This window comes from Taudactylus pleione, unplaced genomic scaffold (assembly GCF_031769625.1).
Source record: "Taudactylus pleione unplaced genomic scaffold, aTauple2 ptg000016l, whole genome shotgun sequence".
Lineage (NCBI taxonomy): Eukaryota > Metazoa > Chordata > Amphibia > Anura > Myobatrachidae > Taudactylus > Taudactylus pleione.
In genome coordinates, this window is record NW_028284418.1 from 18,766,746 (window position 1) to 18,786,507 (window position 19,762).

Here is a 19,762-nt window from a genome sequence, read left to right on the forward strand (position 1 = left end):
ATGAGAAATGGGTGGCGTGTCATGTTTGCACGCCCCATTTAAAGCGACCACGCTCCTTCTGTTATTTGACCGTACCCATTTTTTTGCTGCGCGCCCTTGGCGCCAATTATTTTTGCCTTGTCTATGTGTGTGTGTTTGTGGGGTGGGCACCATTCTTCTTCTTGCCCTGGACTCCGAAGACCCTAGTTTCACCACTGCTATGAGGGTATTACTACTGTATATGGGCACTACTACAGGGGCATTACTAAGGGAGAACTACTATATGAGCATTACTACGGGGGTATTACTACTGTATATGGGCACTACAACAGTGGCATTACTATATGCATATATATATAGATATAGATATATATATATATATATATATATATTATATATATATATTTATTATGTGTGTAGGGGGCACCATTCAAAATTTTGCCTAGGGCAACAAATTGGCAAGGACCGGCTCTGCTTAAGGTTACCACCACAACTGCAATTTATTTCACTGTAATAAGAAGCAATATACAGATGTGTCCACATACATCTAAACTATGTGTGCTACAAATCTCAATAAACATAATGCAGATACAGCCGCAGTCACACACAGAATATAAGCATGCCGCATATCATTTTATGGTAAATAGATGTCTGCGCCCATATGAACACTGAAAAAATCCCAAGAGCTGTTATTAAAATATCTATTTATTTAACAATCATTCAACTGAACTGCAGTTCAATAAAAATAGTTACAAGTTGAGTCTCCCATATCAAGAATGCTTGGACCAGGGGTATTTTAGATATTGAAATATTCCGTGTTTTGGAATATTTGCATACTACAATGAAATGTCTTGGGAATGGGACCCAAATTTAAATACTGAATGCATTTATGTGTTATATACACCTTATACACACAGCCAGCAGGTAGTTTTATACAATATTCTTAATAATTTTGTGCAACAAAAAACGTTTGTATACATACATGAAAGTCATTTATGTTTAATATACACCTTATACACAGAGCCTGAAGGTTATTTTGTACTGTATTTTTAATAATGTTGAGCCTTAAACAAAGTTTGTGTACATTGAACCATCAGAAAGCAAATGTGTCACCTTCTCAGTAATGCTAAAAATATTCTGTATTTTGCAATATTATTTTAATGTTTTGAGATAAGCCTATAATTAAAGACTCATAAGCTACAATATAAAGTCCTTAAGTGCCAATATTATTAAGCACAATGCAATCATTCAGACCTCCTGAAATAATGTCCCCATTGAAAATATCCAAAAGGCCTCTCTTTTACATAATAAATTAAAACAATCCCCACCTCTTGATGTTTCTTTAATATGCTCAATTCCCTGTACAGGGAGAACTTTTACATCACCTCCATGCTGTAATCTAACATGTCGTGACAGACTATGAGTTTTCACTCCTTTTTGAACATTCCTTCTATGTTCCAAGAAACATGTGTGTACCATGTGGGTCCTTCTTCCCACGTACTGAATACCACAGATGCAAGTGATAACATATATAACATATGTTGTTATACAGTTAATGTTGTTATGTATGTCAAATGATAGACCACTTGAATATGATTTAAACCTAGTTTTAACTGTGTGGGTGTGGGGTACCTCCTTGTGTCCTGCCCTAAGAGGAAAGGAAATACCTGCTCCTAACTGCTGGCAGAGAGGTTGGTATGGGAGTATTGTGTAACTCTTCTTAAAAAGACTGTATTATTAAAGTAATCCTGAAATAACCCTTAAAGCTCTGTCTACCTCCCAGTCCCCTTTGATTCTGGGGCAGCAGAAAACTTTATGACAGCTGAATTGGCTAAAAACTAGTAATTTCATTAACGACTATTTGCACTCCCATTTTTTGCAACAGTCGATGGCAGTTGAAAACTCTTGGGGCACTATTTCACAAAAGACTATTCAAGTGACACTTGAGGTGGGGTGCTGCATTCGGAGACATTGTCCTTTCTAATTATTTCCAAGGACTACAATTATTGCAACAACATAACCCACGCATTGATTTGACCATTCCTCAGGTCCTAACCTGGGGTCCAACTTATATGGAAAGGTGCCTTCATTAAAACATCACTCCATAACAGCTTTAGAAGCCTGTGGTATTCTTCCTCCTTATAAAGAATTTCTGAATGTATTTAACAAAAGGACAGCAGATGGACAGTCCCAAATGGATTGGGACTGTCCTATCGATATCTCTGGGAAGACTGCAACCTGTGGTAAGGTGTATCCTTTCTCCATACCTGAGACACAAGCCATGTATGATTATATTAAAGAGAACCTACAGAGAGATGTTTCATTCACTTGTTGGAGCAGGTTTATTATTTGAAAAGAGAAAACATGGATGATTGCCTCCATTTATGCATCTACTACTGGAACCTGAATGACATCACAGCCAAAAAGAGGTACCTCTGCCTCTGATATCCAAATTGTATGACAGAGTAAAGGGCACAACCATATTCACTAAGCTGGAAATCAGAGTAGTCTACAATCTGATCAGAATTTGTGAGGGAGATGAATGGAAAACGGCTTTTAATCCTCAGGATAGACATAATGAATATTTAGTTATGTCGTTTGGTTTCAGCAATGCCCTAGCTGTCTTCCAAGAGTTTTTCAATTAAATCTTCGAAGATATCCTGTACATTAATGTTGTGGTGTATTTAGACAATATTCTAAGAATTTTCACTGTTATTCAGACTCACAAACATCATGTGAAAAAGTCCTTCTATAGCTCAAAGACAATAATTTGTATTATAAACTAGAAAAATGCATGCCCGGATCCATGCTGGGAAACATAATTTCAAGGATAGGCTTGGGTATGGACCTGGACAAAGTTCAAGCCATGCTCTATTGACCTCAGCTAAATACCTTAAAAGCACTCCAAAACTTTTTTCCAATTATTATCACAAGTTTATCCAGGAGTAATCCACAGTGGTCATATACCTCACCACTCTCATGAGAAAAGGTGCCAATCCAGCTAAATGATCTGAAAAAGCCCAAACCACTTTCCAACAGCTGAAACAGGTCTTCAATGTCTACTCTCATTCGCAAACACCCAAATAGTGCCAATCCATTCTTCATTGAAGTAGACACCTCATCTGTTGATGTAGGGGCGGTCCTCTCGCACAATCTATCAGATGGATAACTACATCCTTGTGGGTTCTTTTTATGAAAGTTTTTGCCTGCTTAAAAGAACTATGCCATTTGAGATAAAGATTTATTAGCTATAAAACAGACACTGTAAGAATGGAGGCATTTACTCGCTATTTCAGTAACTATTTATACCGACCAGAACATACTTTATATCAGATCAGCAAAATGTATGAACGAACGTCAAGCCCAATTGTCTTTATTCTTTTCATGGTTTGATATTCAAGTAACATTTTTGTATGGGTTCAAAGAATCGGAAAGCTGATGCTTTATCTCGGTCCATGGAAGAGGAGGATGTTCCATGACTTCTGAACAAAGTTCCATTGTTAATCCTTTGTGTATTGCTGCCACTACTACAGTCATCACACCTCCTCATGGTAAAACTGTGGTACCTGAAAGTATGCAGAGAAAGTTGCTTCAATGGGCTCAATGCTCCAGTTTTGCGAGGCATGTAGATGACCAGAAGACACAATCTTTCATCCAAAGGAATTGCTGGTGGCCCACTCTCTATCAATATACACCAACTTCCATACAGATACAAACAATAAACATGTATAAACAATGGTCTTATGTGAAGGAATCCTATTAAAACCTCAAGTTTTTGCTATTCTCCCATTCATTAAAATAGGTCAAAGGATCCCTACCCAAACATACAAAACCATGACAATTGATAGTTTCATTAATGAAATATAGTATTAAAAAACATATTTTTGTTTGTGTTTGGAGTGGGGATTCTGTGTGCTAATGACTTGCAAATACTGTTTTTTCACTGCAATAATGAGTTAGGCTTGGTACCAAATACTAGTAAAATGTTATTCCTTATTGTAAGTTTGACAGAAAAGCAGCCATTTTAGAAGTACATTTTTCTTTAGCAAACAAATAACTATTTTAGTGTCGATGGGGATTCAGGGTCACGTACTGCTTAATATTTAAAACATACAATTGTGTGTTCTGCAAATCCCTTTTCTCTATAAAATACCATAGTAGACAAGTAGCTACATATTTAGCTATTTCACCTTACTGAAAATGTGTCATCTTTTATTTATTAATGAAGTAACACAGAGGGAGGGGGGGTTTCCAAAAGCCAAATTCTTAAAACCTTGAGTAGTAGGGGAAGCAAGTTGACCACATATGTGATATGGATAAGGCAGGTTGTGTTTGTAGTGCTATTGTAGGTGGGGGTAGAGCAGGCTGAGTTTTGTGTGCATTATGTGGAGTATTGTGTAAAAGAACAAATTATGCAAGCAATGCAAGTACATTAGCTAATTTGATTTGTAAGCTAGCAATCAAACTAATAAAAATACTCTGGAGTACAATATACTCTGGAGTACAGTCAATAGATAGACAATGAAAATGTTGACAGTTGCTAGGTAGAGACCAACTAGTAGACAGGCAATAGGTAGAGAAAGGTTGACATGGTCAAAATGTCGCCATTGGAATGTTCGACACAAAAATAGTTGACACAATATTTTGGTTAGGGTTAGGCACTCACCAGAACCTTAGGGTTAGGATCTAGAAGAAATTATTATGGTTAGGCACTTACCCTGGTGGTTAGGGTTAGGCATTAGGAGGGACAGTTAGGGGGGTATCCAATTAGCTGTGGCAAATTACCGCAGCTAAAAACCTCAGCCAGGGCTATCCAATTAGCCCCAAAGCTGGCACTTATAAGGGAATTTGTTTTTCCTGCCTCAGGCAGGTGAAACCAGATCCCCGATAAGAAGGTGTTTTTCTCCCGATCGCGACAGATAAAATATATAGGTTCATGACTTTTCACGTATCCTATGTATTTTCATGAGATAAACAGAAAATTTTCGGCCATAATAAACAGGGTTTAATTGGATAGCATGATAACAAAATTGGTGAGAAATACCTGAACATCAGCTAAAAAAATCCCATTTTTTACTGCTGAAAATTTTTCAGAGCTAATTGGATACCACCCTCAGAGTTACACACTTACCAGAGGGTTAGGGTTAGGCACTATGAAGGACTGTAAGGGTTAGGCACTTACCCCAATGGATAGGGTTAGGCACCAGGAGGGATGGCTAGGGTTAGGCACAAAGGGGATGGTTGGAGTTAGGGTGAAGATTATGGTTAGAAAGCAAAAAAAATGGTTGATCATATTTGTGTCAACCATTCCAATGGCGACCTGTTGATCAGGTCAACCATTTGTACCTGTAAATCTTAATCTATGTTGGCGTTTTGTGTGTCAATCTTTTGTATCTGTCGAGCTATTGCCTGTCTACCAGTTGGTGTTTATAATTTGATTATCTATCTAAATAATGTAGATCTTTAAATCCTTATCTTTTAATATGTGCAAACTTATGGCTGAACAACATTACTAACATTCAGCCAATATAATTCTATCATTAGTCACACAGCAAATAAATTTGTGGATTTAAGAATTTTGTGATTTGCTGCAAATAAAATATTAATGATTGCTACTCTCATATCTGTAGCTTGGAGCTCACTTAAATGGAATCAAAGCAAATTTTGTTATTTGAACTAACTGGCATTATGACATGTGTAATCTGCTATTTAAAAATATTATTTGAAGATTTTCTGTAAAGTAAGTTTTTATACTCTCTGATTGCATATGTATACAATTTTAAAATCAGTTTGTTAGGAGGCAAATGTACTGTATGACACCTTATCCGTATTATAATTTTGCATTGTCTCAGTGGCGTCACACTTACTTGTACCCGGTGCGGTATTCGGTCCCGGGATCCATGTTTTTGCATGCCGGAGGTGCGCATGTGGGTGGAAGGGACGTGGCTTCATCCCGTGAAGCCACGCCCACTCATGGGTGCACTCTTGGCCGAGTTGCCACATGTCATGTCCCCCTCCTCACCATTCAATGGGCAGGGGAGAGGCTAGGCTGCCCAATAGCTGTTGTGCTGCTCCGCTGAGTAATCCTGGGTCAGCGCAGCAGCAATTGCTGGACAGCCAACAGCCCCTGCCTCTCACTGCAGTGTGGCTGGCAGCTTGGTTACACCATCCGAGGGGGTGACACCAAAATACCAGAGCAGCTCTGCTATTTTGGTGTCACCCCCTTGGATTGTGTCACCCGGTGCGGGCCGCACCCACCTTGTGATGCCAGTGCATTGTCTGCATGTTACATAGATTACATCAAGATTAGCTCACTTAAATGTAATAACTTTGAGTAAGTAATGTGGGTCTTGGCCCAAGATGTCTAATATACACTTACATTATGTCATATTGAGCAATATTGAGAAATAGGTAATCAGCCTTAGAATTGTATCTTTTCTTTCAACATTGATTGGTTATATAAACTCTAGAAGGGAAAAAAAAACAATTGTAGGCCTAAAAGTGTTCAATCTCCTTATGTATCATAAAGATTCATCTAAATACAAATATATCTGTGGTTAAAATACTTTATTTTATTGATTTCATTTGGCCTGGATTATTTGTTTGGTTTTGTTTTTCAGATATTAACCAAAAGTTATATGTCAGCTCGTAACAAGCTATTATATTTGTAAAGGAAATGCATGTACATTATACATGCAAACCTACTCATTGGTACTTACTAAGTAATTTCAAGCTAAGGCAATCCATCTCTTAAATGAGTTGCACCTACACATACTGTACAGCTTTCTTCAAACTGTGATGCAGTACAAAAAAATAAACATATAATTTCCATAGTTAGTACTTTGGTGAGGTAAATTGATAAAATTTTACTGGTTGATTTTTGTCTTTGTGCTAAAATGTTCTTCTTGGCAAGATTTGGCCAGTGATGGGGACTGTTCTGTTTTGGGAGTATAGCAAATAAGAGCAAGTACAGTAACTTTGTGCCTGGACAAAACTATGTTGCATTGCAAGTGGGACAGATTTAAAATGTGCAGATAGATTTAGATTTGAGAGGAGCCATGTAAAAATAAAGCATGCATAAAACATGCAAAAAAATGTATTTGCACCCCATGCATTTGAATCATTGTTTATTCCAGATAAAAATGTACTTATTTCTTTGCTTTACTCCCAACTCAGAATCAGCCCCATAGTTGCATGGGGTTGGGTATGGGAGGCAAGCAGTCAGGATGCCGGTCATCAAAACACCGACAATGGCATGCTGATGCTTAGAATCCCTACAGGGGCTCCATAAGTATTCTAACATTCCCCCCTCACCTCCTAACCATAACCCTCACTTCCTGTCTCCTAACCCTAATCTTCCTTATTAGTGTCTAAACTAGGATTCCAGCGTTGGCATCTCAACTGATGTCAGGATTCCGGCACCGGTGTTCTGGATCTGGATCGGGATTATAGGGCTGGGATTTCGACCGCCAACTTCCGTTGCAGCAGCAAATGAATTACATCCTGTTGCATAATCTAATCACAAAGAAAGCAAACTATGGGCTAAATGTAATTGGTTCCGATCTTCAGCCATGCAGGGATTTATGTAAATCTCCCCATATTTTTAAAGTGGCAATCATTTAAAATGATTGGCAAATTAAAAATACGGGAAGACTTGCTTAAATCCACGCAGCAGCTGAAGATACATGTTACCCTGTGTGGAGAAGTACAGTACCTTTATTTTATCTCATAACTAGACATGTTTTTTACTGGATTTTATTATTATATTATTTATATGGTAAAAGTTAAAAACTAATTTAAAGCACTACTGTATTTATCTGATTTCAAAATATAAAAGTAATGTCACGCTATAAGGGATGGTGCTAGTGAAAGTAGGGAAATATTTTAGTAACTTCTATACCAACAATTTTATCTTATCTTGAGCAATTACATTTTTGGTGGTGGTAAATCGCGCCTGTGTCTGAACTTTATCACATTAAAAGATACATTTTATTACAGGTTTATGTAATTTTTTGTTAGCAGTAAAGTATTTATATGTCTAGTGCTACCACTTAGTTAATAATATTAAATAAATAAATTGATAGAATTTGTTACATTTTTACTGCACCATTATTATGATATAAAATGTATTATAGTCTACAAAATGAAATGCTCTTTTTGTTGTGGTTATTAATGAAGATATTAATTAACAACATAAATGATAAAAAAAACTATCTCCACTGTGTTGGGTATGGGTTGGCGGCACTCAGGATCCCGGTGGTCAGAATCCCGATGCCGGCATTCCAACAAGGTTGGAATGCCGATGCCCCAGGTAAGAAATGTAACCTAACCCTACCCTTAACCCTCCCTCCCTGCAGCCTAAATCCAATCTCCCCTTAGTGCCTAAAGCTAACCTTCCCTCCCCACAGTCTAAACCTAACCTCTCCCTGCAGCCTAGCCCTAACACTCCCACTAGTGCCTAACCCTAGCCCCTTGCCCTAACCCTCAAACCAGTTCTTACCTTCGGGATTCCGTCGGTCTGGATGCCAGCGACAGTATTCTGCTAAGTGTCGGGATTCCAGTGTTGGCATTCTGACCGCCATAATCCCAACAGTTGGCATTCTGAGTGCATCCCTCTCCACTAAATCTGTTAATGGGACATTTTACAAGTTTCCTATGTATAGTGGAGGAAAGTAACCATTCACTCACTGTTCAGCAGTCTGGTTGTGAAGAGGAGAAATCCTTTGAGAGTGAGGATCAGGATGAAGATTGTGAGCCTCTGTTATTTGTGCTAACAATTTAAAGACAGATCATCATCATCATTTATTTATATGGCGCCACAAGTGTTCCGCAGCACCTTTCAAAGTACATAAACAAATAATTTGACAACGGACTTACAGTAAAAAATAGGACAAGGACATGGATAATATACATTGATACATAAGTGACCATAACACCTAGATATGCAACAGAGCATAAGCAACCAAGTGTTAAGTGCCATGGTGGGGGGTAAGAAGTAGGTGAAAGTAAAGTAAGGAGAAGCAGAAGAGGGTAGAGGCTCTGCTTGTAAGAGCTTACATTCTAAAGGGGAGGGGCAGACAAACAGGTGTGACACAGATGGGGTAAACGGAGGAAGGAGCATGTTGCAGCAAGTTAGGATGGGAGTTGGAAGGCTTTGATGAAGTAGTGGGTCTTGGTGGGTAGTAATCACTCTTTAAGTATGACTACAGCTCTTCAGAGACCAACATATAGCATTTACACAATTAGCTGCTACAAAATATTCCAAGGTTACACTGAAATGCTGCCATCAACCCTGCAAGACCATTTTTATGAAATAAGTGTGTTACTGAGGCATGTGGTGCAACAGAAAAGCTGAAAGTGTGAGCTGTGTCCACCTTCAGGAAAGGGAAGTCAATATCCACTGAGTTCTGCACTGGATGAGATAACACCATTGTTTATTGCTTATACTGTACCTACAGCACACAAGCTACCATTTTATGGAATAGACTTTGTTTTCAATATCTGTATTAATAAGCTCTGCAACACACAGTGTAAGGGCCCCAACTTCAGCCCACAAAGACCTTAATGCAACATGATTCTGCCAGCATTCAAATCTTCAAGGAAACCAGAAAAATTACCTTTTTTGTACTGTACTAGACATTTTAGTGAGGATAAATGACATTTAGTTAGGTTATGTAAGAGTATTGTAGATAATCTGTGTTCTAGATGTGATATGTATTGTTACTGTAAGTTTGTAGGCTGATTTTTTTTATTAGGATTGTAAGAATTCATAGCTTATATTAAGTAGTTAAGTAGGCATTCTTTTATACCTATCTAATAGGACTGTAATAGGACTGCAAATTGTTGCTACTTAAGGTACTTATAGCTTAAAACTATTTTAGTGTATTAAATTATTTTGTATAATTGATAGGAAAATACCTAGCTGTAGCTTTAAAGTTATCCATGTTAAATGTGATTGTGACTAAATTTTATTTAACTTGTGTAATACATCCACAAACCAACTTTTTGGTCTTTAAAGTACCTTAGTTCTTTGGTGGAGTATTTAGAAATAAATAACCTTTTTGCATTAACTCTGGTCTGTTTACTGCCTGTATATGGGGGGTAAAAATCCTTTCCTCTCTATTATGGTGTGAATGGATGGAGTAATGAAAGAACTGCTGAAGAGAAGAATTGGGACAATAGTTACTCAGTCTAGATGTACTTTCAGAAGGTAACATCAGGGCCTCAATATTATAAAGAAATACATTTATTAAGGTCACCACACAGGCTTCTGCTACTTTAATTGTTTTTGGTGTTAATATGTCTATTTGCAGAATTCAGTATAATTTACTATAATGGTAAAGTACAAGTTTTATTTTACCTTTTTGCACCTACAAGGTATTAATCTGAGTAAACTCTATATCAGATATCAAAGCTACAGATATGCAGCAAAGTATAAATTCCATTGTTTAGGAAACTTAGTTAAGAACTAACAAAGTAAAATGTAAGGGAGAATTATTAGCTCTGAATATAAATAAAGAACCACACACAATGATAATTCTTATTGAAAGATGAAATAAACACAGTGTGAACTCCTTTTAACCAATGTAATGATGTCTTTTACATCTTTCATTTATATAAATACACTGAGCTATACATTTCTAAACGTAAAAGAAATCTGCCTTGTGTTAGTTTTGAATAGATGAAAAGTTTCTTTTGTAGTGTGAAAATGTATTATATGCGTCATGCCCTTCTTCGATTAACCTACAGCAATTTCAATATTCATTAAGTGATTCTTAGTTCAGCATTGTAGAAGTTTAATGAGGTGTCGTGGACACTTTTTGAGTCATAATAAGGTTAATTTGATATGTTGATAATGAAAATTACAGCCTCATGCTGGGGAAATTTAACATCTGTTGGAAGTCTCTTTGTAATAAAAGGTCAAAAAACACAAGACTAAATTTCTAGTGAAAATGTGAAAACATATGTAATGTGACAGCATTACATCCCAATAATGTCATAGAGAGTAGTTTATGGAAGTAAGAACAGCTAGTTGCTTCAGAAGAAAGAGTCTTTTTTATGAATTGTCACGTATTCTGTTGTGTTAATAAATGCCACAGCTCTAGAGTAGCTTTTCAATTTTAGAAAAGTTTCTCTCTTTATATTTCATTAACATATAACAGCATGGCATATGATATATGGAATGTAGTTGACATTCCGGCTATCGGAATGCTGGTGCTCAGAAAAGCAGTGCCGATATCCCAACACCAGTCAGAATCCCAGCACTGGCATCCTAACCACTGTCATTCCAATGGCAAGTATTGGTGTTAGGGTTAGGCACTAGCACGAGGGTTAGGATTAGGCTGTGCAAAGGGAAGGTTAGGTTTATGAGTAGGTTTAGGGTACTTCTGCCCATTGTCAGTATTTTAACCCAGTGAGGATGCTGGTGTTGGGATTCTCACAGCAGGAATCTTGAGCTCCGGCATACCATACCCAACCCTATCACTTATAAGGACCATAATATATAGTCCTGTCTTGCCATTTTGCAAAGCCATGGAAGATAAAATACATTTTGATTAGTATTAATGATGTAGTTAATAATAATTACTTTTCCAATAAATTATGTGTAAATGTACATTATCTGATTTGATATAACAGTAGGTTATAGATTATTCTTTTCAACCAACTGCTCAAATTGCTTTAAATGTTGGAAAGAAATAGTGGGCGCTACTAAGCAATAAAACAACTGGTTGGATACAGTTAATTGGTAAACAGCCAATCCTGCTGCCCCCACACGGTGGACCTCGAACTCCACCCATAAAATGAAAACCATACAACTATAAAAAATGGGAGCATTAGTACACAGATGCTGGTTTGAGAAATATTATGTATTGCACATATCACAATTAAAACCTATTGTATCAATCAAAATACACAGATGGAAAATATATTTCATAGGGCCTATTACCACAATGTATCTATAAAGCACGGATCCGGCTCTAAATAAAAATATTCAAAATATATATTATCAAGGTTTTTGTATGTGAAATAGGCCCATAACCTTGGCCTTGATTATGCTAAAAATCTCTATTTATTGCAAAATGTTGTTGCAAAATGTATTCATATATATAATTAGTAATTGGAGTAGTGCAACTGTGATTTGTTTTTTTTTGTGTTTCGGTTTAGGATCTGTATTTGTGTCTAAAAAATCATAAAAACAGCTGAAATTACATAATTTGGGCCCGATTTTGTTTCTACAGTATTACTAACCTCAATAACATTTATTTCCAGTCATTTCCAGTCAATTTTGGCCACATGACAGCTCAAAATAGTGATTTCATCCAGTTTAGTAAAAAAAGGTTTCATTGAGCCAGCTGGCTAACTAAGTCAAGCAACAGCAGTGGGGGGCACAAACATGTGGCAGTTCTGCATACAACATAGCACAGAGTGGCACTGCAGTTGTAGACAGGATGGGATTTTAATAAACTATAAAACCCCTTACAAAGTTTAAAAACTAAGAATGTTTTCATTAATCAACATCTAGGTCAGAGGCCCAAGGGAGTTGGAGCATGTTTATGGACTGAAGACGGAAAGAACGGAAGTGTTGATTAGTTTGTAAATGTATTTATTTAAATGTTTTGATTTTCATACATCTAATAGAAATGTGGTGGCCTTGCTGAACTACAACTCCCAGCATCTGTGCTGTTTGCCAGGCCTGCTGGAAGTTGTTTGGCAACAACAAGTGGCATGCCTCAGGTAACCTCAGCCTGCTTTATGCACAGTATGTACCATGTAAATATGTATGTATGTGACCAATATACACAACTCATTTTTGTATTAAACGTGTTTTCACTTTATTGCACACATCCTTGCAGGAAGATGCTCTGTGCTGCTGCTCATATTTCTTGTCTCTTGCATGACACCCACCATCTACATTATCCAGTTATTCCACTTAGAGTCACCTGCATACAATGGAGGCAGGCATTTATTGAGCTGACCCATTATATAACAGCCTATCAATTTACCATGGTCCTGGAGTAACCAGTTGGGGTTGGGGGGAGCAATGAAAAAAATGGGTAAATTTGAAAGTCTACTATGTTTTGCCCACCCAATCAACTTGATGGTTCAGAATTTTAAAATATAAAATAAAAGAGGCATACACGGGATGCTCTCTGTGGCCATAAAAATTTCTGGACATTTTTGGCCACAGACAGTAACTGCATGTTGAAGACTTCAGCGACTGTGGCAGTTCAGCTTCCAACATGGCACATCAGGAAACAAATGTTTTTATTAATCAAGACTGAGGCCTGAGGGAGTTGAAGTATGTATGTAGTCAAAGGCAGGGAAAGGAAAGGTTGATTCATAGTAAATTGAATTAAAGTTTTGGATTTTATGAGGGAGTAGGGGAGGCATTTACAAAAAATATTTTAATTATTCACATCAGTTTTTGCCCCAGTTGACCTCTTTGGTGGTTCCACATTTTTTTTAACTGAAGGGGGCATGCAGTAGATGCTGTTTGTGGCCATAAAAATTTCTGGACATTTTTGGCATTCAGCAACCGTGACTGGCAGTTCAATTACCAACATGGCACATCTAGGAAAGATAATTGCACTGCAATAGCATACAGGATGGCAGTTTAATAAACTATAACAATAATGTGTGTCATCTACACAAAAAGACAGTCTGCAATTCCCAAAACAATGCATAATGCAAAGAAAAGAGGTGCAAAATGGAATTTTCCTTGGGCCCTCCCACTGACAGGAGTAATGCTGCTGTCACACCTGCCCATTTTCTTTAATGGGTGGATGAACTATTAATGTGGCAGCACACAAACTGGAAGCTCTGGACGGGAAGAGACCATACGGATTAAAAAGACAGGTAGTAAACATCTCTCATGATTGTGCTTCTGGGATTATGTATGGGAAGACTGGGAGGGAAGGAGGGAGAACATCTCCAGATACATCACAAAATAGCCTCTCTATTTGGTGCTTGAGTTGCATCTGACTAAACATGGCTGTTAGGATCAAGGAAAGCCAAGCCCACCAGTAACGGCCTTAACTGTGCAGAGTTTGTATATTCTCCGAGTGCTTGCGTGGGTTTCCTCCAAGTACTCCAGTTTCCTCCCACACTCCAAAAATATACTGGTAAGTTAACTGGCTCCCAACAAAAATTAACCCTAGTTTGTATGTGTGTGCATGTACTGTACATGTGGTAGGGAATATAGATTGTAAGCTCCACTTGGGCAGGGACTGATGTGAATAGTCAAATATGCTCTGTTAAGCACTGTGGAATATGTATGCGCTATATAAATAACTGGTAATAAGTAAATAATAATAAAAATAGCCAGCAGCATCACAGTACTTATATGGAATCTGGATACATTGGGGTATGGCCAGCAGCATCACAGTACTTAAATGGATACAATTGGGTACAGCCTGCAGTGTCACAGTACTTATATGTAATCTGGATATACTGGGGTATAGCCAGCATTGTCACAGTATTTTTATGGATACACTGGAATATGGCATACAGAGTCACAGTACTTGAATGGATACCCTGGGGTATGTATTAGTGTATACTGATTAACCTCAGTTCAAACATATGTACAAAAAATTCCACACCTGCAGCGTCACAGTACTTAAATAGAATCTGGATACGCTGGGGTATAGCCAGCAGTGTCACAGTACTTATAAGTAATCTAGATACACTGGGATATGGCCTGCAGTGTCACAGTACTTATAAGGATACACTGGGGTACAGCGTGCAGCATCACAGTGCTTATATGGATACACTGGGGTACGGAAGCATACACTGGGGTACAGCCAGCAGCATTTCAGTGCTCATATGGATACACTGGGAGGGTATGGCCTGCAGGGTCACAGTGCTTATATGGATACACAGGGTATTGCACAAAAAAAATCTACTTTTTATATTTTTTTTATTATATATTTTTTTATAATGATTATTAATAATAATTATTAATAATAATTTTAATATTGTTTAATTATAGATTTTTTTACTTTTATTGCTGTTTTTTACAGCCCCTGGATGGACAGCACACCCCCTGGATGACAACACAGCCTCCTGGATGGAGCACAGCCCACGTCTGCACACTCTTGAATGGACAACACAGTTCCCTGGATGGAGCACAACACACTACTGCACAACCCTGGATGGACAACACAGCCCACTGGATGGAGCACAGCACAGCACAACCCGGAACTCAGCAAGAAAATGGCACCGATCACCATGGGGAGGGACTTCTATGCAATCCAAAACCCACGAGAATTCGAAGTGGGATTGATGATGATTTGCCTGATTTGCCTCAGCTCCTAAGTGTAATTTTTGCAAACACAGCCTATAAAGTTACAGTTAGGAGCTGATTGGTTGGTACTTTATCTCTGTCCACTTTATCTACCTCCAAGGCTTAGTACATAGACCTCTAAGTCCTTGTATTTAATAACAGTTAAGTTAGACAAATCGGAAATTACTAATAACTAGTAACTACTGTTATTCACATCTGATTGTTAAAACTGATCCAAATTGTTTAATTACCTGAGTGTTTTTGTAGGTCTACTATACAGCCTATTTTATTACTGAATTCAATATTCTCACTGTTTGCTAGTTATTCAGACAGATTTCTATGTTTTTATTATACATAGAGGGGTATTCAATATGAAACGTTAACTTCACTGTCGAAGTTAACTTTTCATATCGGAGTTTTTTTCTGCATTAAGGTATGGTGCGCGCTCCCGCTTATCCCCGTATTCAATATAAAATTAACGATAACTGGAAATTCCGAAGTTGGATTTGCGTAAAGTTACGAATTTTTCCTTAAAATAATTGTAAGACACCCCTAAAGTTGTAAAAACATGGGGGAACACTATGGGTACCCCCATTTTAGCCTTTAATTGAAAGTCGGGAATTTAAATAGCCGCAGCAGGTGTTTTTCTCCCGACATTGAGTAAGTGATGCAGAAGAGCACTTAGGTTATTTTTTTCATTTTTTAAGTGGTCCCATCAAATTTGGGGTACAGGAAAATGGGTACTAGCATATTTTTAAGTTCCTAAAGTAATTTTTTAAAAATTCTGCATTTGTGCACCTGCAGATATAATTATATTCTAGAAAACATCTGCCGCATACTTGCAGAATAGCCCTGAACCTATTTCCCTATTGTTAAACAATTTTTTTTTTTTCACCCAATTTTTTTATTCATTTTTTGTGGTGTCCCTATTTTTTTTTGTACATTTTTTTGACACAGTTCTTTTTTAAATGTCATTCCCAGGGATGCAGGCTATTTCTTTTAAGCCTGCACCCCTAAACCCCAATTCTGCACTTTTTTTCGACACCTATTCAATGGTGAAAAGTTATCCCCGTTTTTTATCAAAGACTTTTCAAAACTGCGATAAGTCTTTGAAATTGAATACGGTGTAAAAGTAAAACCTGCGATAATGACGTCATACCTCCGATATTAACGCAAAAACGATGTTATCGCACCCATATTGAATACCCCTGAAAATGTCATAAATAGAACAAAATTAGAAAAAAAAAGATATTTGTATATTGTAATATAAGTATGTCATCTGAAATTTACAGGTCCTTTAATCTCTGGCTCGCTTGTCTACTGGTTCATGTATCAAGCAGTGAAAAGAGTGGAGAAGTGCCCCAGTTGAGAAATTGCGCATAGCAATTTACCTACCATTCATAGAATGTACTTGATAAATGCTACCTTACAGCTGACTGGTTGCTATGGGCAACTTCTCCACTGGTCCACGTCTCAACGCTTTTCACTGCTTGATATATTTGCCCCATAGTGCTTTATTTTTATATAATTAAAAATACATATTTTAAATTTAGGTGCATATTTGTTTGTAATTCTTCATTTGCTTTTCACAATATTTTCACAATATTTTCCTCTTTAATCTATTTTCTTTGTCTAATATTGCAACATCTGTGACCCCCCTAGATTACTTTATTAACCTTCCATACAGTCTTCTTACGCATTCCGTCTTTTACCATAAAAAACCCAGATAGAAGGTTGCCGTTGTTATGCTATGCATAACAACCAAAGCTCCATGTGAGCTAAACATGCCAGCTTTTACTGGGCCGAAACCTGATTATCTTACCCATAATGTATTATTGCATATTAATTAAACCTTGAAATCATACATAGTTATCTAAAGACCATGGGCCAAATGTAATAGGGTGAGAATTTAGAAAATGTGAGAGTTTAGCAGTAAACTCTCACATTGGTTGAGTTTTATATTCAAAATGGGAAAACATCTGAATGAGATTTTAAATCTTGAGAGTTTTTTAAGTCTAAAAAAACATGCAAGTTCTCTCTGTTACTTTGTTTTCGGACTCTATTACATTGGCAAAGTTTAAAAAGTGTCAGAAACTCACACTTTTCTAAACTCTAACCCTATTACATTTGGCCCCTTGTAAATGATATAAAAAATATTTTACTACATGAGCGGGAATTGCAAGGTAATATATGGTTTACATGCGAAAAATAATACAAACAGATAATACAGTATACCGTAAATAACTCTTAAGTGAATTTCTAACTTTAATCCTAGTAATGAATTACCCCATGCAGTTGCTAAATAAACCTCAATGCATATTCTATTTAATCCTTAAACGAGATATATATATATATATATATATATATATATATATATATATATATATGCGTGTGTATGTAAGAAAAGTGTATGCAAGTGTTATATAATTTTGCTCTTCTCGGTGTACATGTGTATAAGAATGTGAGATAAAGAAAACACATTGCTGAAAGTAGTCTGAGAAGTGTACATGCGTGTGTGTATGGGGGGATATATGAATTAAGGGATAAATGTTCTCTTATACTTCTGATGAGATTAATAATGTATAGATACATTGTGGAAGGCAATCTATCAGACAAAACAATTATTTTGTATGGATGTGTATATGTGAAAATGTATGTATGGGTATAGAGAGCTTTGTGTTGCTATATGTGGGGAGTGGGGTGGTGACTCATGGCAAGGTAGCCATTATAGAGGTTTTTTTTAGCATGGTGATGAGAGAGAGAGAGACATGATTCCTCCCACTACCGCCTCCAAGATTTTGCCCGCGCTGCTCCCCACCTTTGGAACTCTCTCCCTCTCCCCATCAGACTCTGCACCTGTCTACAATCTTTTAAATAAGCTCTTAAGACCCACTACTTCATTAAAGCCTTCCAGCTCTCATCCTAACTTGCTGCTACATCTTCCGTTCTCCCCGCCTACCCCATCTGTGTCACTCCTGTTTGTCTTCCCCTCCCTTAAAGAATGTAAGCTCTTTCGAGCAGGGCCCTCTACCCTATTATGCTTCTCCCTACTGTAATTTAATTTATCTCTTACTCCCCTCTAGGGCAACCAACACTCGGCTGCTTATGCGGGCGTAAAAATCGCTAATTTAGCAATGTTTATTATACATGTCCATGTTCTGCTTTGTATTGTATTGTAAATCAATGGTAACTTATTTGTTCATGTACTTTGTAAGACACTGCAGAACACTTTTGGCGCCATATAAATAAATGATAATAATAATAATAATAATTTCAGATTCATTGTAGTGTGTTAGCTTTAGGTAGGGAATTACAGATATAGGCATAGGAGGAGAGTTATTATAGAAAGTACTGGCAAGTTATTACAGAGCAGATTAAGGAAAGTACAGGCAATAAGTATAGGCAATTACAGAAAGTTATTATAGAATGTACAGGCAATTTCAGAGATAGTTAATTGGTATAAGATGTAGGCAGGTTATAGATATATACATGCAGGGAAAGAGTTAATACAGAGTCAGTATCTTGAATAGCCAGGGAAGTCTAGGGAGCCAGGTGTGTATCTGTGTGTAGTTTCAGAGAGAGAGCCAGCCTATTCAATGGGGGTAAATTATTTAGTCCTTCCCCCAATTCCATTGAACCTTAAAGCATGTGGGTATCGACATTCTACTCCAACATATTGTAATACATGAATCTTCCTCACTGCTAGGAATGCATGTGCGCACTTCCTGTTCTTAGCACATGTTACTCAGTCTGTTTCTTTATTTGAGTTTTGAGCTATTTAAAATCTATATCTTCTGGCCCTTGCATACCTAACTAATGGACTGAGATAATGTCAATATTGGAGCTAATTCACAGCATTTGTCTACTTCATCAGCTTATCTTTGTTTGTCTACTAGAGGAATATTGTGGTATATTATGCTGTATATGTAAACAGCGTGTATATCTCACACCTTGGCACCAGAAGGGTAAAAGTTCTAAAAGATTTACATCAGCTAGTGATAAGTCTCTAATACACATATTTCTAGATTAAATATAGAATTCTTTATGCTTTGAACAATAAAGTACACCAGTGACTTTTAAATGTTTTGTAACAAAAGACAGTAGAAAATTTGTTTCCTTGGTTACACTTTTTTGTGTCTTCTTCCTGAATTATGCATGTGCAGCAATCAAACAATTATAAGTAGAAATCCTTGTTCTTTTAGGCATGATTGGCAATATCCTGAATGTCTACCTTTACTCAAGGTGACAGAGTTTAATTTGGGATTTTACATAAAAATTATGGGAATATAACTGCATCATCCTTTGTTCTTTAACTCTTTGAAAAAACCAAAATGTTTCCCAGCACACTACAAACCATTTCTGCACAGTACAGCTTAACTAACTTCTGATTATTTAATTTAACTTAAAGTTGCAGTAACACCTACAGTAGGATAATATTTTCTGAAAGGTGGCCCCAGTCCCTAGCTGCTCTATATAGCCATCTTTCCTTGAACTTCTCTC